Source organism: Ranitomeya imitator, chromosome 6 (genome assembly GCF_032444005.1).
Source record: "Ranitomeya imitator isolate aRanImi1 chromosome 6, aRanImi1.pri, whole genome shotgun sequence".
Lineage (NCBI taxonomy): Eukaryota > Metazoa > Chordata > Amphibia > Anura > Dendrobatidae > Ranitomeya > Ranitomeya imitator.
Genome location: NC_091287.1, coordinates 56097922 through 56120985, shown reverse-complemented (window position 1 = coordinate 56120985; position 23064 = coordinate 56097922).

The window sequence follows — 23064 nt, the reverse complement described above, 5'->3', positions numbered from 1 at the left end:
TTTCTATCTTCAGGCTAGCTAGTTTCTCAGGCTGTGCCGAGTTGCATAGGGAGCGTTAGGCGCAATCCACGGCTGCCTTTAGTGTGGTTGGAGAGGATTAGGGATTGCGGTCAACAGAGTTCCCACGTCTCAGAGCTCGTTCTTGTTTTTTGGATTATTGCCAGGTCACTGTATGTGCGCTGACCTCTATGTCCATTGTGGTACTGAATTACCTTTTATAACAGTACTGGAGGCCAAAAGTACTAATGATTCCCAATAGAGGGAAAAAAGAAGTTCTGAGACCATTTTTTTTTCTTTGCACTGTGTTTTGCCTTTTTTTCCCCCTAGACATTTGGGTGGTTCAGGACACAGGTGTAGCAATGGACATTAAAGGTCTGTCTTCATGTGTGGATCAGCTCACGGCAAGAGTACAAAGTATTCAAGACTTTGTGGTTCATAATTCTATGTTAGAACCGAGAATTCCTATTCCTGATTTGTTTTTTGGAGATAGAACTAAATTTCTGAGTTTCAAAAATAATTGTAAACTATTTCTGGCTTTGAAACCTTGCTCCTCTGGTGACCCAGTTCAACAAGTTAGGATCGTTATTTCTTTTTTGCGTGGCGACCCTCAGGACTGGGCATTTTCTCTTGCGTCAGGAGATCCTGCATTAAGTAATATCGATGCATTTTTCCTGGCGCTCGGATTGCTGTACGATGAGCCTAATTCTGTGGATCAGGCAGAGAAGAATTTGCTGGCTCTGTGTCTGGGTCAGGATGAAATAGAGGTATATTGTCAGAAATTTAGAAAGTGGTCCGTACTCACTCAGTGGAATGAAGGTGCGCTCGCAGCTATTTTCTGAAAAGGTCTCTCTGAAGCCCTTAAGGATGTCATGGTGGGATTTCCTATGCCTGCTGGTCTGAATGAGTCTATGTCTTTGGCCATTCAGATCGGTCGACGCTTGCGCGAGCGTAAATCTGTGCACCATTTGGCGGTATTACCTGAGCTTAAACCTGAGCCTATGCAGTGCGATAGGACTTAGACCAGAGTTGAACGGCAAGAACACAGACGTCTGGATGGGCTGTGTTTCTACTGTGGTGATTCCACTTATGCTATCTCTGATTGTCCTAAGCGCACTAAGCGGTTCGCTAGGTCTGCCACCATTGGTACGGTACAGTCAAAATTTCTTCTGTCTGTTACCTTGATCTGCTCTTTGTCATCGAATTCTGTCATGGCATTTGTGGACTCAGGCGCTGCTCTGAATTTGATGGACTTGGAGTATGCTAGGCGTTGTGGGTTTTTCTTGGAGCCCTTGCAGTGTCCTATTCCATTGAGAGGAATTGATGCTACGCCTTTGGCCAAGAATAAGCCTTAGTACTGGACCCAGCTGACCATGTGCATGGCTCCTGCACATCAGGAGGTTATTCGCTTTCTGGTGTTGCATAATCTGCATGATGTGGTCGTGTTGGGGTTGCCATGGCTACAAGTCCATAATCCAGTATTAGATTGGAAATCCATGTCTGTGTCCAGCTGGGGTTGTCAGGGGGTACATGGTGATGTCCCATTTCTGACTATTTCGTCATCCACCCCTTCTGAGGTTCCTGAATTCTTGTCTGATTACCGGGATTTATTTGATGAGCCCAAGTCCGATACCCTACCTCCGCATAGGGATTGTGATTGTGCTATCGATTTGATTCCTGGTAGTAAATTCCCAAAAGGTCGACTGTTTAATTTATCTGTGCCTGAGCACGCCGCTATGTGGAGTTATGTGAAGGAGTCTTTGGAGAAGGGGCATATTCGCCCGTCATCGTCGCCATTAGGAGCAGGGTTCTTTTTTGTAGCCAAGAAGGATGGTTCACTGAGACCTTGTATAGATTACCGCCTTCTAAATAAGATCACGGTTAAATTTCAGTACCCCTTGCCATTGTTATCTGATTTGTTTGCTCGGATTAAGGGGGCTAGTTGGTTCACCAAGATAGATCTTCGTGGTGCGTATAATCTTGTGGGTATTAAGCGAGGCGATGAGTGGAAAACTGCATTTAATACGCCCGAGGGCCATTTTGAGTATCTAGTAATGCCATTCGGACTTGCCAATGCTCCATCAGTGTTTCAGTCCTTTATGCATGACATCTTCCGAGAGTACCTGGATAAATTCCTGATTGTGTACTTAGATGACATTTTGATCTTCTCGGATGATTGGGAGTCTCATGTGAAGCAGGTCAGAACGGTGTTTCAGGCCCTGCGTGCTAATTCTTTGTTTGTGAAGGGATCAAAGTGTCTCTTTGGTGTTCAGAAGGTTTCATTTTTGGGGTTCATCTTTTCCCCTTCTACTATCGAGATGGACCTTGTTAAGGTCCAAGCCATCCATAATTGGACTCAGCCGACATCTCTGAAAAGTCTGCAAAAGTTCCTGGGCTTTGCTAATTTTTATCGTCGCTTCATCTGCAATTTTTCTAGCATTGCTAAACCATTGACCGATTTGACCAAGAAAGGTGCTGATTTGGTCAATTGGTCTTCTGCTGCTGTGGAAGCTTTTCAAGAGTTGAAGCGTCGTTTTTCTTCTGCCCCTGTGTTGTGTCAACTAGATGTTTCGCTTCCATTCCAGGTCGAGGTTGATGCTTCTGAGATTGGAGCAGGGGCTGTTTTGTCGCAGTGAAGTTCTGATTGCTCGGTGATGAAACCATGCGCCTTCTTTTCCAGGAAGTTTTCGCCTGCTGAGCGAAATTATGATGTTGGCAATCGAGAGTTGCTGGCCATGAAGTGGGCATTCGAGGAGTGGCGTCATTGGCTTGAAGGAGCTAAGCATCACGTGGTGGTCTTGACTGATCATAAGAACTTGACTTATCTCGAGTCTGCCAAGCGGTTGAATCCTAGACAGGCTTGTTGGTCGCTGTTTTTTGCCCGTTTTGACTTTGTGGTTTCCGGGCTCTAAAAATGTGAAGGCGGATGCCCTGTCTAGGAGTTTTGTGCCCGACTCTCCGGGTTTATCTGAGCCGGCGGGTATTCTCAAAGAGGGAGTAATTGTGTCTGCCATCTCCCCTGATTTGCGGCGGGTGCTGCAAAAATTTCAGGCTAATAAACCTGATCGTTGCCCAGCGGAGAAACTGTTTGTCCCTGATAGGTGGACGAATAAAGTTATCTCTGAGGTTCATTGTTCGGTGTTGGCTGGTCATCCTGGAATCTTTGGTACCAGAGAGTTAGTGGCTAGATCCTTTTGGTGGCCATCTCTTTCGCGGGATGTGCGTTCTTTTGTGCAGTCCTGTGGGATTTGTGCTCGGGCTAAGCCCTGCTGTTCTCGTGCCAGTGGGTTGCTTTTGCCCTTGCCGGTCCCGAAGAGGCCTTGGACACATATCTCTATGGATTTTATTTCAGATCTTCCCGTCTTTCAAAAAATGTCAGTCATTTGGGTGGTTTGTGATCGCTTCTCTAAGATGGTCCATTTGGTACCCTTGTCCAAATTACCTTCCTCCTCTGATTTAGTGCCATTGTTTTTCCAGCATGTGGTTCGTTTACATGTCATTCCAGAGAATATCGTTTCTGACAGAGGTTCCCAGTTTGTTTCGAGGTTTTGGCGAGCCTTTTGTGCAAGGATGGGCATTGACTTGTCTTTTTCCTCGGCTTTCCATCCTCAGACTAATGGCCAGACCGAACGAACCAATCAGACCTTGGAAACATATCTGAGATGCTTTGTTTCTGCTAATCAGGATGACTGGGTGTCCTTTTTGCCTTTGGCTGAGTTCGCCCTTAATAATCGGGCCAGCTCGGCTACCTTGGTTTCGCCGTTTTTCTGCAACTCTGGGTTCCATCCTCGTTTCTCTTCAGGGCAGGTTGAGTCTTCGGACTGTCCTGTGTGGATACGGTGGTGGACAGGTTGCAGCAGATTTGGACTCATGTAATGGACAATTTGACCTTGTCCCAGGAGAAGGCTCAACGTTTCGCTAATCGCAGACGCTGTGTGGGTCCCCGACTTCGTGTTGGGGATTTGGTTTGGTTGTCTTCTCGTCATATTCCTATGAAGGTTTCCTCTCCTAAGTTTAAACCTCGTTTCATTGGTCCGTATAGGATTTCTGAGGTTCTTAATCCTGTGTCTTTTCGTTTGACCCTTCCAGATTCTTTTTCCATCCATAACGTATTCCATAGGTCATTGTTGCGGAGATACGTGGCACCTATGGTTCCTTCTGTTGATCCTCCTGCCCCGGTTTTGGTGGAGGGGGAGTTGGAGTATATTGTGGAGAAGATTTTGGATTCTCGTGTTTCAAGACGGAAACTCCAGTATCTGGTTAAATGGAAGGGTTATGCTCAGGAAGATAATTCCTGGGTCTTTGCCTCTGATGTCCATGCTCCCGATCTTGTTCGTGTCTTTCATATGGCTCATCCTGGTCATCCTGGGGGCTCTGGTGAGGGTTCGGTGACCCCTCCTCAAGGGGGGGTACTGTTGTGAATTCTGTGGCAGAGCTCCCTCCTGTGGTCACAAGTGGTACTTCGGCTGATTCTCTCTATGAGCTTCCGTTAGTGGAGGAGAGTGGTACTGCGGCTTCTGAGTTTCCTTCCTCAGGTGATGTGGTGAAGTCGTTAGGTGCTGCTCTATTTAACTCCACCTAGTGCTTTGATCCTGGCCTCCAGTCAATGTTCTAGTATTGGACTTGCTTCCTCCTGGATCGTTCCTGTGGCCTGCTGCTCTGCATAGCTAAGTTGCTCTTGTGTTATTTTTGTTTGCTGTTTTTTCTGTCCAGCTTGTTTACTTGTTTTTCTTGCTTGCTGGAAGCTCTGGGACGCAGAGGGTGTACCTACGTGCCGTTAGTCGGTACGGAGGGTCTTTTTGCCCCCTTTGCGTGGTTGTTTGTAGGGTTTTGTGTTGACCGCAAAGTTACCTTTCCTATCCTCGCTCTGTTCAGAAAGTCGGGCCTCGCTTTGCTAAATCTATTTCATCTCTACGTTTGTCTTTTCATCTTAACTCACAGTCATTATATGTGGGGGGCTGCCTTTTCCTTTGGGGTATTTCTCTGAGGCAAGGTAGGCTTATTTTCTATCTTCAGGCTAGCTAGTTTCTCAGGCTGTGCCGAGTTGCATAGGGAGCGTTAGGCGCAATCCACGGCTGCCTTTAGTGTGGTTGGAGAGGAGTAGGGATTGCGGTCAGCAGAGTTCCCACGTCTCAGAGCTCGTTCTGTGTTTTTGGTTATTGTCACATCACTGTATGTGCTCTGACTTCTATAACCATTGTGGTACTGAATTACCAGTCATAACAGTATACTACGGGACATGTCCTTGCAACAAGATCTACATAGGATTTACGACACGTGCCCTTAAGGTACAAGCACGTGAACATGTCCGTCATATTCTGGCGGCCACTAAAGAGGTTAATGTCGAGTGCCTTAAAATGGTTCAGCGACATTTTAAGCTATACCATGTGTTGTGAATTCCGCTCTTGGGCTCCCTCCGGTGGTTGTAAGTGGCACTTTTGTGAGTTCTGCTCTTGGGCTCCCTCTTGTGGTTTCTAGTGGTATGGCTGCTCCTTGGAGTTAGCTGTCATCAGCTGCCTCCACTTATCGTCTCTTCTGCTCGGCTATTTAAGTCTGGCTCTATCTTCAGCCAGTGCCACTTGTAAATGGTTCCTGTTATGAAGGCAATCCAGTAACACAGTGTGCAGTAATCAGAGCACATACAGTGATCTGACAATAACCCAAAAACAATAGAACGAGCTCTGAGACGTGGAATCTCTGTAGACCGCAATACCTGAACCTATCCTAAACACAACTAAAGGCAGCTGTGGATTGCGCCTGACACTACCTATGCAACTCGGCACAGCCTGAGGAACTGACTAGCCTGAAGATAGAAATACAAGCCTGACTTGCCTCAGAGAAATACCCCAAAGGAAAAGGCAGCCCCCCACATATAATGACTGTTAGCAAGATGAAAAGACAAAACGTAGGGATGAAATAGATTCAGCAAAGTGAGGCCCGATATTCTAGATAGAGCGAGGATAGCAAAGAGAACTTTGCAGTCTACAAAAAACCCTAAAGCAAAAAACCACGCAAAGGGGGCAAAAAGACCCACCGTGCCGAACTAATGGCACGGCGGTACACCCTTTGCGTCTCAGAGCTTCCAGCAAAACGAATAGACAAGCTGGACAGAAAAAACAGCAACAAAAGCAAAGAAGCACTTATCTAAGCAGAGCAGCAGGCCACAGGAAAGATCCAGAAGCTCAGATCCAACACTGGAACATTGACAAGGAGCAAGGAAGACAGAATCAGGTGGAGTTAAATAACAAGGCAGCCAACGAGCTCACCAGAACACCTGAGGGAGGAAGCCCAGAAGCTGCAGTACCACTTGTGACCACAGGAGTGAATTCAGCCACAGAATTCACAACAGTACCCCCCCCTTGAGGAGGGGTCACCGAACCCTCACCAGAGCCCCCAGGCCGACCAGGATGAGCCACATGAAAGGCACGAACAAGATCTGGAGCATGGACATCAGAGGCAAAAACCCAGGAATTATCTTCCTGAGCATAACCCTTCCATTTAACCAGATACTGGAGTTTCCGTCTAGAGACACGAGAATCCAAAATTTTCTCCACAATATACTCCAATTCCCCCTCCACCAAAACAGGGGCAGGAGGCTCAACAGATGGAACCATAGGTGCCACGTATCTCCGCAACAACGACCTATGGAATACATTATGTATGGAAAAGGAGTCCGGGAGGGTCAGACGAAAGGACACAGGATTGAGAATCTCAGAAATCCTATACGGACCAATAAAACGAGGTTTAAATTTAGGAGAGGAAACCTTCATAGGAATATGACGAGAAGATAACCAAACCAGATCCCCAACACGAAGTCGGGGACCCACACGGCGTCTGCGATTAGCGAAAAGTTGAGCCTTCTCCTGGGACAAGGTCAAATTGTCCACTACCTGAGTCCAGATCTGCTGCAACCTGTCCACCACAGAATCCACACCAGGACAGTCCGAAGACTCAACCTGTCCTGAAGAAAAACGAGGATGGAACCCAGAATTGCAGAAAAATGGAGAGACCAAGGTAGCCGAGCTGGCCCGATTATTAAGGGCGAACTCAGCCAACGGCAAAAAGGACACCCAATCATCCTGGTCTGCAGAAACAAAACATCTCAGATATGTTTCCAAGGTCTGATTGGTTTGTTCGGTCTGGCCATTAGTCTGAGGATGGAAAGCCGAGGAAAAAGATAGGTCAATGCCCATCCTACCACAAAAGGCTCGCCAGAACCTTGAAACAAACTGGGAACCTCTGTCAGAAACGATATTCTCAGGAATGCCATGCAAACGAACCACATGCTGGAAGAACAAAGGCACCAAATCAGAGGAGGAAGGCAATTTAACCAAGGGCACCAGATGGACCATTTTAGAAAAGCGATCACAGACCACCCAAATGACTGACATCTTTTGAGAAACGGGAAGGTCAGAAATGAAATCCATCGAAATATGTGTCCAAGGCCTCTTCGGGACCGGCAAGGGCAAAAGCAACCCACTGGCACGTGAACAGCAGGGCTTAGCCCTAGCACAAATCCCACAGGACTGCACAAAAGTACGTACATCCCGTGACAGAGATGGCCACCAGAAGGATCTAGCCACTAACTCTCTGGTACCAAAGATTCCTGGATGACCAGCCAACACCGAACAATGAAGTTCAGAGATAACTTTACTAGTCCACCTATCAGGGACGAACAGTTTCTCGGCCGGACAACGATCAGGTTTATTAGCCTGAAATTTTTGCAACACTCGCCGCAAATCAGGGGAGATGGCAGACACAATGACTCCTTTCTTGAGGATACTCGCCGGCTCAGATAAACCCGGAGAGTCGGGCACAAAACTCCTAGACAGAGCATCCGCCTTCACATTTTTAGAGCCCGGAAGGTACGAAATCACAAAATCGAAGCGAGCAAAAAATAACGACCAACGGGCCTGTCTAGGATTCAAGCGCTTGGCAGACTCGAGATAAGTAAGGTTCTTATGATCAGTCAATACCAACACGCGATGCTTAGCTCCTTCAAGCCAATGACGCCACTCCTCGAATGCCCACTTCATGGCCAGCAACTCTCGGTTGCCCACATCATAATTACGCTCAGCAGCAGAAAACTTCCTGGAAAAGAAAGCACATGGTTTCAACACTGAGCAACCAGAACCTCTCTGTGACAAAACCGCCCCTGCTCCAATCTCAGAAGCATCAACCTCGACCTGGAACGGAAGAGAAACATCTGGTTGACACAACACAGGGGCAGAACAAACTCCTGAAAAGCTTCCACGGCAGCAGAAGACCAATTAACCAAATCAGCACCCTTCTTGGTCAAATCGGTCAATGGTTTGGCAATGGTAGAAAAATTACAGATGAAGCGACGATAAAAATTAGCAAAGCCCAGGAACTTTTGCAGACTTTTCAGAGATGTCGGCTGAGTCCAATCCTGGATGGCTTGGACCTTAACCGGATCCATCTCGATAGTAGAAGGGGAAAAGATGAACCCCAAAAATGAAACTTTCTGCACACCGAAGAGACACTTTGATCCCTTCACGAACAAAGAATTAGCACGCAGGACCTGGAAAACCATTCTGACCTGCTTCACATGAGACTCCCAATCATCTGAGAAAATCAAAATGTCATCCAAGTAAACAATCAGGAATTTATCCAGATACTCACGGAAGATGTCATGCATAAAAGACTGAAAAACAGATGGAGCATTGGCAAGTCCGAACGGCATCACTAGATACTCAAAATGACCCTCGGGCGTATTAAATGCCGTTTTCCATTCATCTCCTTGCCTGATTCTCACCAGATTATACGCACCACGAAGATCTATCTTAGTGAACCAGCTAGCCCCCTTAATCCGAGCAAACAAGTCAGATAACAATGGCAAGGGATACTGAAACTTAACAGTGATCTTATTAAGAAGGCGGTAATCAATACACGGTTTCAGCGAACCATCCTTCTTGGCTACAAAAAAGAACCCTGCTCCCAGTGGTGATGACGATGGGCGAATATGTCCCTTCTCCAGGGATTCCTTCACATAACTGCGCATAGCGGTGTGTTCAGGCACGGATAAATTAAATAAACGACCTTTAGGGAATTTACTACCAGGAATCAAATTGATAGCACAATCACAATCCCTATGCGGAGGTAGGGCATCGGACTTGGGCTCTTCAAATACATCCTGATAATCAGACAAGAACTCTGGGACCTCAGAAGGAGTGGATGACGAAATAGACAAAAATGGAACATCACCATGTACCCCCTGACAACCCCAGCTGGCCACCGACATAGAGTTCCAATCCAATACTGGATTATGGGTTTGTAGCCATGGCAACCCCAACACGACCACATCATGCAGATTATGTAGCACCAGAAAGCGAATAACTTCATGATGTGCAGGAGCCATGCACATGGTCAGCTGGGCCCAGTACTGAGGTTTATTCTTGGCCAAAGGTGTAGCATCAATTCCTCTCAACGGAATAGGACACCGCAAAGGCTCCAAGAAAAACCCACAACGTTTAGCATAATCCAAATCCATCAGATTCAGGGCAGCGCCTGAATCCCCAAACGCCATGACAGAATACGATGACAAAGAGCATATCAAGGTAATGGACAGAAGGAATTTGGACTGTACAGTACCAATGACGGCAGACCTATCGAACCGCTTAGTGCGCTTAGGACAATCAGAAATAGCATGAATGGAATCACCACAGTAGAAACACAGCCCATTCAGACGTCTGTGTTCTTGCCGTTCAACTCTGGTCATAGTCCTATCGCACTGCATAGGCTCAGGTTTAATCTCAGACAATACCGCCAGATGGTGCACAGATTTACGCTCGCGCAAGCGACGACCGATCTGAATGGCCAAAGACATAGACTCATTCAAACCAGCAGTCATAGGAAAACCCACCATGACATCCTTAAGAGCCTCAGAGAGACCCTTTCTGAACAAAGCTGCCAGCGCAGATTCATTCCACAGAGTGAGTACTGACCACTTTCTAAATTTCTGACAATATACTTCTATATCATCCTGACCCTGGCACAAAGCCAGCAAATTTTTCTCAGCCTGATCCACTGAATTAGGCTCATCGTACAGCAATCCGAGCGCCAGGAAAAACGCATCGACACCACTCAATGCAGGGTCTCCTGGCGCAAGAGAAAATGCCCAGTCCTGAGGGTCGCCGCGCAAAAAAGAAATAATAATCAAAACCTGTTGAACTGAATTACCAGAAGAATGAGGTTTCAAGGCCAGAAATAGCTTACAATTATTTTTGAAGCTCAGAAACTTAGTTCTATCACCAAAAAACAAATCAGGAATAGGAATTCTTGGTTCTAGCATAGATTTCTGATCAATTGTATCTTGAATCTTTTGTACATTTATAACGAGATTATCCATTGAAGAGCACAGAGCCTGAATATCCATGTCCACAGCTGTGTCCAGAAGCACCCTAATGTCTAGGGGAAAAAAAAGACTGAACACAGAGCTGAGAAAAAAAAATGATGTCAGAACTTCTTTTTTCCCTCTATTGAGAATCATTAGCGGGGCTCCTTGTACTGTTATGAAGGCAATCCAGTAACACAGTGTGCAGTAATCAGAGCACATACAGTGATCTGACAATAACCCAAAAACAATAGAACGAGCTCTGAGACGTGGAATCTCTGTAGACCGCAATACCTGAACCTATCCTAAACACAACTAAAGGCAGCTGTGGATTGCGCCTGACACTACCTATGCAACTCGGCACAGCCTGAGGAACTGACTAGCCTGAAGATAGAAATACAAGCCTGACTTGCCTCAGAGAAATACCCCAAAGGAAAAGGCAGCCCCCCACATATAATGACTGTTAGCAAGATGAAAAGACAAAACGTAGGGATGAAATAGATTCAGCAAAGTGAGGCCCGATATTCTAGATAGAGCGAGGATAGCAAAGAGAACTTTGCAGTCTGCAAAAAACCCTAAAGCAAAAAACCACGCAAAGGGGGCAAAAAGACCGACCGTGCCGAACTAACGGCACGGCGGTACACCCTTTGCGTCTCAGAGCTTCCAGCAAAACGAATAGACAAGCTGGACAGAAAAAACAGCAACAAAAGCAAAGAAGCACTTATCTAAGCAGAGCAGCAGGCCACAGGAAAGATCCAGAAGCTCAGATCCAACACTGGAACATTGACAAGGAGCAAGGAAGACAGAATCAGGTGGAGTTAAATAACAAGGCAGCCAACGAGCTCACCAGAACACCTGAGGGAGGAAGCCCAGAAGCTGCAGTACCACTTGTGACCACAGGAGTGAATTCAGCCACAGAATTCACAACAGGTTCCTGGTTGGATTCACATCTCTTTGGAGTTCCCTGTTATCCTGACCAGTTCAGCTAAGCTAAGTTTTTGCTTGCCCTTTTCTGTCCATAGATTGTGGACTTATCCATTCTGTGCTTTCTATGTTTGTCCAGCTTATCAGTGTGAATTAATTCTGTCTTGCTGGAAGCTCTGGGAGGCAGATTTGCCCTCCACACCTTTAGTTAAGTGTGGAGATTTTTTGTAAACTCTGCGTGGATTTTTGTAGTGTTTTATACTGACCGCACAGTATTCCATCCTGTCCTATCTATTTATTAGACTGGCCTCCTGTGCTCATCCTGGTTTCATTCTGTGTATGTCTTTTCCCTCTCCACTCACAGTCATTATTTGTGGGGGGCTAATCTATCCTTTGGAAATTTTCTCTGAGGCAAGATAGTTTTCCTGCTTCTATCTTTAGGGGTAGTTAGCTCTTAGGCTGTGATGAGATGCCTAGGGAGTGACAGGAGCATCCCATGGCTACTTCTAGTGTTGTGTTTAGCTTAGGGACTGCGGTCAGTACAGTTACCACTTCCTTCAGAGCTCGTTCCATGTTGCTCCTAGACCACCGGATCATAACAGTACAAGTGGCCAAAAATGAATTAAATGCATCTCAAAAGAAGGAAAAGAAAGTTCTGAACCATTTTTTTTTCTGTGCTCTAGTTTGTCTTTTTTTTTTCTTTTCCTCTTGATATCTGGGTGGTTCAGGATATATGCTTTGGAATCAATGTTCAGGGTTTGTTTTCTCGTGTGGATCAACTTGCTGCAAGAGTACAGAGTATCCAGGACTATGTTGTCCAGACTCCGGCTTTAGAGCCCAGAATTCCTACTCCTGATTTGTTTTTTGGGGACAGATCCAAGTTTTTGAACTTTAAAAATAACTGCAAATAGTTTTTTGTTTTGAAACCCCGTTCTTCTGGTGATCCCATTCAGCAAGTAAAAATTATCATATCCTTGCTGCGTGGTGACCCTCAAGACTGGGCTTTTTCTCTTGAAACAGGGGATCCGGCATTATTGAATGTAGATGCATTTTTTCAAGCGCTCGGATTATTGTATGACGAACCTAATTCTGTGGATCATGCGGAAAAAACCCTGTTGGCCTTGTGTCAAGGTCAGGAAGCGGCAGAGTTATACTGCCAGAAATTTAGAAAATGGTCTGTGCTCACTAAATGGAATGAAGAGGCTCTGGCTGCTATTTTCAGAAAAGGGCTTTCTGAAACCCTTAAAGATGTTATGGTGGGCTTTCCTGCGCCTGCCGGTTTGAGCAAATCTATGTCTCTAGCCATTCAGATTGATCGGCGTCTGCGCGAGCACAAAGCTGTGCACTATATGGCAGTATCCTCTGAGCAAAGTCCTGAACCTATGCAATGTGATAGGATTTTGACTAGAATAGAACGGCAGGAATTCAGACGTCAGAATAGGCTATGTTTTTACTGTGGTGATTCGGCTCATGTTATCTCTGACTGCCTTAAGCGTACTAAGAGAGTCGCTAGGTCTGTTACCATTAGTACTATACAGCCTAAATTTCTCTTATCTGTGACCCTGATTTGCTCATTGTCGTCCTTTTCTGTCATGGCATTTGTGGATTCAGGCGCTGCCCTGAACTTAATGTACTTAGAATTCGCCAGGTGCTGTGGTTTTTCCTTGCAGCCTTTGCAGAGCCCTATTCCTTTGAGGGGCATTGATGCTACACCCTTGGCCAAGGATGAACCTCAGTACTGGACACAGATGACTATGTACATGGCTCCTGCACATCAGGAAGTTTGCCGTTTTCTGGTGTTGCATAACCTGCATGATGTTGTTGTACTGGGATTTCCATGGTTACAGGAACATAATCCAGTGCTGGATTGGAAAACTATGTCGGTGACTCGTTGGGGTTGTCGAGGAGTACATAATGACGTTCCTTTGATGTCAATTTCCTCTTCCCCCTCTTCTGAGGTCCCTGAGTTTTTGTCGGATTTCCAGGATGTATTTGATGAGCCCATGTCCAGTTCCCTTCCTCCACACAGGGACTGTGATTGTGCTATTAACTTGATTCCTGGTTGTAAGTTCCCTAAGGGCCGACTTTTCAATCTGTCTGTGCCAGAGCATGCCGCCATGCGGAGCTATGTTAAGGAATCTTTGGAGAAAGGGCATATTCGTCCCTCTTCGTCACCATTGGGAGCGGGTTTCTTTTTTGTTGCTAAGAAGGATGGCTCCTTGAGACCCTGTATTGATTATCGTCTTCTTAATAAGATCACGGTGAAATTCCAATACCCCTTGCCTTTGCTAACTGATTTGTTTGCTCAGATTAAGGGGGCTAGTTGGTTTACTAAGATTGACCTCCGAGGGGCATATAATCTTGTTCGTATTAAACAGGGTGACGAATGGAAAACTGCATTTAATACACCCAAAGGCCATTTTGAATACCTTGTGATGCCATTTGGGCTCTCTAATGCTCCATCTGTGTTCCAGTCTTTCATGCATGATATTTTCCGCAATTATCTTGATAAATTCATGGTCGTATATTTGGATGATATTTTGATTTTTTCCGATGATTGGGAGTCTCATATGAAGCAGGTCAGGATGGTGTTCCAGATCCTTCGTGATAATGCTTTATTTGTGAAGGGGTCTAAGTGCCTATTCGGAGTTCAGAAGGTCTCTTTTTTGGGTTTTATTTTTTCTCCCTCGTCTATAGAAATGGATCCTGATAAGGTCCAAGCTATTCATGACTGGATCCAACCCACATCTGTGAAGGGTCTTCAAAAATTTTTGGGTTTTGCTAATTTCTATCGCCGTTTCATTGCCAACTTTTCCAGTGTGGTTAAGCCCCTTACTGATTTGACGAAGAAAGGCGCTGATGTGATGTGACGAATTGGTCCTCTGAGGCTGTTGAGGCCTTTCAGGAGCTTAAACGCCGATTTACTTCTGCCCCTGTGTTGCGTCAACCGGATGTTTCTCTCCCTTTTCAGGTTGAGGTCGACGCTTCTGAGATAGGGGCAGGGGCCGTTTTGTCTCAGAGGGAGTCTGATGGTTCTTTGATGAAACTGTGTGCTTTTTTTTCCAGAAAGTTTTCGCCTGCAGAACGCAATTATGATGTCGGCAATCGGGAGTTGTTGGCTATGAAGTGGGCGTTTGAGGAGTGGCAACATTGGCTTGAGGAAGCTAAACACTGTGTTGTGGTCCTGACCGATCATAAGAATCTGATTTACCTCGAGTCAGCCAAGCGGCTGAATCCGAGCAGGCTCGATGGTCCCTGTTTTTCTCCCGTTTTTATTTTGTGGTCTCGTATCTTCCGGGATCTAAGAATGTTAAGGCTGATGCCCTCTCTAGGAGTTTTTCGCCTGATTCTCCTGGAGTCCTTGAGCCGGTTGGCATTCTTAAGGAGGGGGTGATTCTTTCTGCTATCTCCCCTGATTTGCGGCGGGTGCTTCAGGAATTTCAGGCTGATAGGCCTGACCGCTGTCCAGTGGGGAAGCTGTTTGTTCCTGATAGATGGACAAGTAAGGTAATTTCTGAGGTTCATTGTTCAGTGTTGGCTGGGCATTATGGGATTTTTGGTACCAGAGATTTGGTTGCTAGGTCCTTTTGGTGGCCTTCCTTGTCGCGCGATGTGCGTGCTTTTGTGCAGTCCTGTGGGACTTGCGCCCGGGCCAAGCCTTGCTGTTCCCACGCTAGTGGATTGCTTTTGCCTTTGCCGGTCCCTGAGAGGCCCTGGACGCATATTTCCATGGATTTTATTTCGGAGCTTCCTGTTTCCCAGAAGATGTCTGTTATATGGGTTGTTTGTGACCAGTTCTCTAAAATGGTCCATCTGGTACCTTTGCCTAAGTTGCCTTCCTCCTCAGATCTGGTTCTATTATTTTTTCAGCATGTGGTTCGTTTGCATGGCATTCCGGAGAATATTGTGTCTGACAGAGGTTCTCAGTTTGTCTCTAGATTTTGGCGGGCCTTTTGTGCTAGGATGGGCATTGATTTGTCTTTTTCTTCGGCGTTTCATCCTCAGACTAATGGCCAAACTGAGCGAACTAATCAGACCTTGGAGACCTATTTGAGATGCTTTGTGTCTGCTGATCAGGATGATTGGGTGTCTTTCTTGCCGTTGGCCAAGTTTGCCCTTAATAATCGGGCTAGTTCGGCTACTTTGGTTTCACCTTTCTTTTTTAATTTTGGTTTTCATCCTCGTTTTTTTTCTGGGCAGGTTGAGCCTTCTGATTGTCCTGGTGTTGATTCTGTGGTGGACAGGCTGCAGCAGATTTGGACTCATGTGGTGGACAATTTGACGTTGTCTCAGGAAAGGGCTCAACGTTTTGCCAACCGCCGTTGGTGTGTTGGTCCCCGGCTTCGTGTGGGGGATTTGGTTTGGTTGTCTTCTCGTCATGTTCCTATGAAGGTTTCTTCTCCTAAGTTTAAGCCTCGCTTTATTGGTCCTTATAAAATTTCTGAAATTATTAATCCGGTGTCTTTTCGTTTGGCTCTTCCAGCCTCTTTTGCCATTCATAATGTTTTCCATAGATCTTTGTTGCGGAGATATGTGGTGCCCGTTGTTCCCTTGGTTGACCCTCCTGCCCCGGTGTTGGTTGAGGGAGAGTTGGAATATGAGGTTGAGAAGATTTTGGATTCTCGTTTTTCGAGGCGGAGGCTTCAGTATCTTGTCAAGTGGAAGGGTTATGGCCAGGAGGATAATTCTTGGGTTGTTGCCTCCGATGTCCATGCCACCGATTTGGTTCATGCTTTTCACTTGGCTCGTCCTGATCGGCCTGGGGGCTCTGGTGAGGGTTCGGTGACCCCTCCACAAGGGGGGGGTACTGTTGTGAATTCCGCTCTTTGGCTCCCTCCGGTGGTTGTAAGTGGCACTTTTGTGAGTTCTGCTCTTGGGCTCCCTCTTGTGGTTTCTAGTGGTATGGCTTCTCCTTGGAGTTAGCTGTCATCAGCTGCCTCCACTTATCGTCTCTTCTGCTCGGCTATTTAAGTCTGGCTCTATCTTCAGCCAGTGCCACTTGTAAATGGTTCCTGGTTGGATTCACATCTCTTTGGAGTTCCCTGTTATCCTGACCAGTTCAGCTAAGCTAAGTTTTTGCTTGCCCTTTTCTGTCCATAGATTGTGGACTTATCCATTCTGTGCTTTCTATGTTTACCCAGCTTATCAGTGTGAATTAATTCTGTCTTGCTGGAAGCTCTGGGAGGCAGATTTGCCCTCCACACCTTTAGTCAGGTGTGGAGATTTTTTGTAAACTCTGCGTGGATTTTTGTAGTGTTTTATACTGACCGCACAGTATTCCATCCTGTCCTATCTATTTAGTTAGACTGGCCTCCTGTGCTCATCCTGATTTCATTCTGTGTATGTCTTTTCCCTCTCCACTCACAGTCATTATTTGTGGGGGGCTAATCTATCCTTTGGGGATTTTCTCTGAGGCAAGATAGTTTTCCTGCTTCTATCTTTAGGGGTAGTTAGCTCTTAGGCTGTGACGAGATGCCTAGGGAGTGACAGGAGCATCCCACGGCTACTTCTAGTGTTGTGTTTAGCTTAGGGACTGCGGTCAGTACAGTTACCACTTCCTTCAGAGCTCGTTCCATGTTGCTCCTAGACCACCGTATCATAACAACCATGTGTGCGATCCATCAGGTTTCAGAATTAAAGGGATAGACCAGCTCATTGTTAACCTGCGGGGAGGTTATCTTGGTTGTCATTTGGCACAGAGAGAGACACGGTGGATTTGGAGGCGCCGGACACTGCAACCCCATGGTCTTAATGAAACCTTAAAGGGCCACTGTCACCCCCCTCCAGCCATTATAAACTAAAAGAGCCACCTTGTGCAGCAGTAATGCTGCATTCTAACAAGGTGGCTCTTTTAGTTTTAGGTTCAAATATACCCCGAATAAAGCGTTTTTATACTTAGCCACAATTCCTGTCTCTAGCCAGGGAGGCGCGTCCTCACTCCCCAGCTCTAACCGCTCCTCTGCCATCACTCAACTCTTCCTGCGCTTTCAGCGCCGCCCCCTCAGCGCTGTGTATGTTTCAAAACCGGCACCTGCGCAGTGTACTGCTGTGCTGCGCAGACGCAGTAAGCTCTGGCCGTCTGACATCCCAGCCAGGCTTGCAGACTGCGCCTGCGCGGGCATTGCGGCCAGCCACCTTTGGAATCCCCTCCCCGCACTGTGTTATGCATTATGCACAGTGCAGGGCGGGGATTCCAAAGGTGGCTGGCCGCAATGCCCGCGCAGGCGCAGTCTGCAAGCCTGGCTGAGACGTCAGACGGCCAGAGCTTACTGCGTCTGCGCAGCACAGCAGTACACTGCGCAGGCGCCGGTTTTGAAACATACACAGCGCTGAGGGGGCGGCGCCAAAAGCGCAGGAAGACTTGAGTGACGGCAGAGGAGCGGTTAGAGCTGGGGAGTGAGGACCCGCCTCCCTGGCTAGAGACAGGAATTGTGGCTAAGTATAAAAACGCTTTATTTGGGGTATGCTTGAACCTAAAACTAAAAGAGCCACCTTGTTAGAATGCAGCATTACTGCTGCACAAGGTGGCTCTTTTAGTTTATAACGGCTGGAGGGGGGTGACAGTGGCCCTTTAAGTTCTTGATGGATTCTGTGTCCATTTTGCTTGTTCAGATGTCTCTTTTTGTGGTGGGACTACGCTTTATTTCAATCTTGAAGAGGACTGCACTCCACTGAATCATCACTGTTCCTCTCCTAAAGAAGACTGCATGTCACTGTAGTATTGTTGTACATTTTTCATATTATTACATACGGTTAGTTTAATTTTTGTAGTATTTTATGTTTACATAAGTCTCTATATTCTTTTTGCCATGTTTGATCGTGGCTCCAATAAGGTTATGTATAAGTGGTTTTCACAGCCTTTACTTATTTTTCATTATGGTGCAATTTGTATATATTTTATATATTGTATCACATATTAATCTCACTTTGATATAATCCCCCCTTATTTCGTTTTTTCACCTGTGTTTTTTAGATTTTAAATTATTTATGTATGCATCATATGCAACATGCAGAGTACGCTCTCGTTTTCCTAAATATTTACTTCACATCTCAGTCCCCTAGTCTCTAGTTCCACTGTTGATCTTCTGTTAATATACCTGCTCAGTGCGCATGCGCGTCAGCGCTCCGTTGCTGGGCATCACTGACGGCGTCATTCCGAGGTTGAGTGAGCTCGTGTCCTTGTTCCTGCTCATGTAGCACATGTGGGCGTGTCCGAGTGACGCGAGCCTCCTCCTTCTATGACGCCCTCATTGTTGCCAGGTTCGGGATGCAGACTGACTGCGCATGCGCCGCTACAATGCAGGATTCTAATACGAGCGCCTAGATTGGCTTCTTATCTTCATAAATAGTTCACCTTTTCCCATGATGCCATACCCCCAGAAGAAGGCACTACACCGAAACGCGCATTGGGGTGGGTGGCAGCGCAGTCCCCCAGGTAATTCAATTGACAGTCCATATTACCTTCTCTTACTGATCTTGCTCTGTGTTCACTTTGAATCTATATTATGACAGCTAAGTCAGGATAAATAGTACTTAGTGCATGTACATTACTAAAACCTACTCACTATGCGGTGGATATGTATTATTATTGTAATGTATATTTGCACAATGCACTTGCACTTTTGGAGCTGATTGTGAGGAATATATCTGTTTACACTATTTGGACATTGAATACCTGTTGGGAACTGCGTGGTCACCTTTTTTGCTGAATCTTTGTCATTCTATGCTATCCCTAATATGTTTTTTATAATCTGTGATCTTACTTGTGATTAAATAAAGTAAATCGTTTTATATTTGGTTCTCGTAGTGCTGCTTTCTTATAGGATTTCTTCTATCTTCTGTGCACTGAACTGGTGAAATACATCCTAGCACCCTTGACAATTTATTTGAGGTGTTCGTGTGGTCTGATATATATGATTTGTCTTATAAATGTATTGTATCCAATGGCATTTACTATGCAGTTATCCAGGTAGTTAGAAATACCTCTGCAGCAATAGAGCAAGTCTTAGGGTACATTACTGCCATTTATTTAAGAAGGTGATAGTCATTTTAGGATCATGACCCAGTTTTTTTTCTGTGGTTGAGCAGTTAGTTTTGCTTGTTTGCAAATATGGCAGTTTCCAATATAGTGAACTGTACTGTATAATTGGAAAATTAGACCTTGCAAGAACACAGCAATGAGTAACTGATCTCTGCCTCCGTTGCCTTGTGGATTGCAGCCAAAGGAACTTTCCGCTAACATTGTCGGCATAATCATGCAGATGGCCTGCTCTCTAAGTAAAACATAATGCAGGGAAAATAAACTTTGCAATCCAAGTTATAAATGTTGTCTTTATAAGCTGTTATATATTCACTATTATTGAAAACTTGCCCCCCGGTTGAGAATGCTTTGGCTCTCTCCCAAACTAATTATGTCACTAATTATTTGATTTCTCCAGCAGTAATTGTGGTTGTCCCGATTCTTGTAAGTCATGCTTTCACAATCATTGTCCAATTAGTAAACAGGGAGAAGAAAGTATTGAATTTGTTTATTTTTCAATTGTGTAACTTTCCTGTTACTTTGTCTTATTTTCTTCTATTGTATAAATGCATCTATTCTTAGCATGAACTTTTATGCAATGTAGGGAAACCTGGGCAATGATATATTGCCCTGCCAAAAAGGATACACATTTCCATTAGTGAACAAGTAGTGCGGTGCAGGGCAATAATCCAATACATTGCAGTAATCTGAACATGCTGAAGTATGTAATGTGCTCAGAAAAGGAACCATCCTTGACACCTCACTTCACCCCCTCTTTCTGCATTTGGCACTCCATTTTCTCCCAGGACTAGCATGTGTTGGTTGTCTATTAATTTTACAAAAGCATAGATGGCCAAGGCAAATACATCCAAGGAGACCCTGAAATAATTACCTAGTATCCACCATGTATATAATAAATGGAACAACGCATTATTTCTTTGATAGGTAAAGGTCGGTCACAGCTTTATTACTTAACCCTGCTGTTGTCTTCGGTCAAAAACGACCAAACTTGAACTTCAGTATTCTTTAAAATATTCAAGAAGCGGCTCTGAAACTCGTGGCCGACCGACCCATCCTCATTTAAGTCAATCAACCACAAGTTTCAGAACCGCATATTGAACACCCCAAAAAATACCAACGTTCAAAATAGGTCTCCGCAGACCGAAGACAACAGCAGGGTTAATTAGTCACACAAAGCGCTTTTTCCTAAGTGCAATACAATACAAATCATTATGCCAACCGATGGTCTCCCGGCAGGACCACCGCAACTACAGAAATGTTTCACCCACATCGCCCACATCCGTCTATAACATCACACAAGAAATTTGTCTCTGACACATTCACTCCATTCAATCATAGATCTGATCCAATCCAATCCAAATAATGGTGCACCACCAGTGGTAGCAAACTATACAGCTGCTATGAGGCAGTTGGAGGTGCAAACGTCCCATTCCATTCCGTGTATGAACCCATATGGAGACTATCATAGGCTAGAATTATAAGACAAATCAATCAGAAGAGATTTTATCATTATACCAAAGGGAAGTGCGCATGGACTGTAAAGAAATGTATTTAGTCTGCCCCTTGTTTAATTCATCTCGAGCTTACTCCCTTGACTGGAGTAAGATTAGATGCTCAACACTTTACAGTCATGGTTGTAACACCCACCTCTTCATGACTGGCTTGAACAATGTTGGTATTGATTAATCAGGGCCTAGATCTTAGTAAATTAGAGGACCCAATGATGTCGTAACAATGTGATCACACATTGTTTAAGACAAACAGGACTCCTCCCCAATAAGAACTAGTGAATGTAGTTCACGAACCTCTGGAAGACATACAGCGCTGTGTGGATCTATTGTCAATGAGGTGCATTAAATTTTCCTGTCACAAGCTGTATGTGTTATGCCTGTAGGAAAGCTTTGTTTGCTATGCCTGCAGCAGAGCTATGTGTTGTGCCTATAGCAGATCTGTGTTTGCTATACCTGTAGCTGAGCTGTGTTTCTTAGGCTATATGCACATCACGTACAGTACATACTACATGATTGTGGATTCATTGTGGCTTCCCTGCAAAGCCTTAAAAATTGTATTTTCTTTAATGTTGTACATCACCTTCTACATGGGCCTCAGTGCTGGAAGAGCTAAAGACTCACATGGAGGACAAGGGAGCTACAGCTGTGGCTTAGGTGGCATAAGGAATTAGGCGCGGGCCTAAGATACTAAGATAGGCGAGTATAACATAATATGTGTTTTTAGCTCAAAATGGATAGCTGAAATTTTACTTTGATCATGCAAATTGAACCCTGAAAATGTTGCCAATGCATGCATATGGGTATGGATAGGTAAAACCAAATGGTAAAGTTCAGAGTTCGCACCAGACACCTAGTAGCCGGTACCAAACCCTGACCATGGACTTCTAAATAGAAGTCTGTGTTATTGTTTGAGTTCGTCATCTGAATATACATTAGCTTGTTGAAGGGCTGAAGTGCAGTGCAGGCTGGACACTTCCCTCAGCCTTATTGATGTCACCATTTGATAAAGCTGCTGTGTGACAAGGTGGAAAACATCAGCGCTGACTGGTGGTGGCCTTACTGAAGACACTGCAGGACACCGCGCTGCTGGTTCACACACTCTCACACAAAAGGCAGGTGACGTTAGTAAGGTTACCGCCAGTCAAAGCCAGTGTTTCCCCCGTTATCACACAGTGGCTCTAGCAGGCAGTAAGAGGTAACCTTACTGATGTCACCACCGGTCACAGACACTGTCGGGTATTGTGGCAATGTCTGCTGCAGTGAGTGCCTATGAAGCTATGTTCTCTGAACAGGTCACCTTGTGCTGAAATTTTGGACAGGGATCATGGGACCTCGATGTGAAATATATAGCGACCCAGCGTGGGAGTTTTACCTTTTCTAATTTGCTGAAAGAGGGTAATTATTGGGGAGAGTTTTTAACAAATAAAGGACTTTTCCATGTGTGTGTTTATTTATTTTTACTACTAAGTAAAGGTACCGTCACACTGAGCAACTTTAGAACGATAACGATAGCGATCCGTGACATTGCAGCGTCCTGGATAGCGATATCGTTGTGTTTGACACACAGCAGCGATCAGGATCCTGCTGTGACATCGCTGGTCGGAGCTGAAAGTGTGGAACTTTATTTCGTCGCTGGATCACCCGCTGACATCGCTGAATCGGCGTGTGTGACGCCGATCCAGCGATGTGTTCACTTGTAACCAGGGTAAAAATCGGGTTACTAAGCGCAGGGCCGCGCTTAGTAACCCGATGTTTACCCTGGCTACCATTGTAAATGTAAAAAAAAAAAAAAATACATACTTACATTCCGGTGTCTGTCGCGTCCCCCGGCCTCAGCTTCCCTGCACTGTCAGCGCCGGCCGGCCGTAAAGCAAAGCACAGCAGTGACATCACCGCTCTGCTTTACGGCCACCGCTTACACAGTGCAGGGAAGCTGAGGCCGGGGGATGTGACAGACACCGGAATGTAAGTATGTAGTGTTTTTTTTTTTTTTTTACATATACAATGGTAACCAGGGTAAACATCGGGTTACTAAGCGCGGCCCTGCGCTTAGTAACCCGATGTTTGCCCTGGTTACCCAGGGACTTCGGCATAGTTGGTCGCTGGAGAGCTGTCTGTGTGACAGCTCTCCAGCGACCAAACAGCGACACTGCAGCGATCGGCATCGTTGTCTATATCGCTGCAGCATCGCATAATGTGACGGTACCTTTAGTAATGGGGGTGTCTGACAGATAACC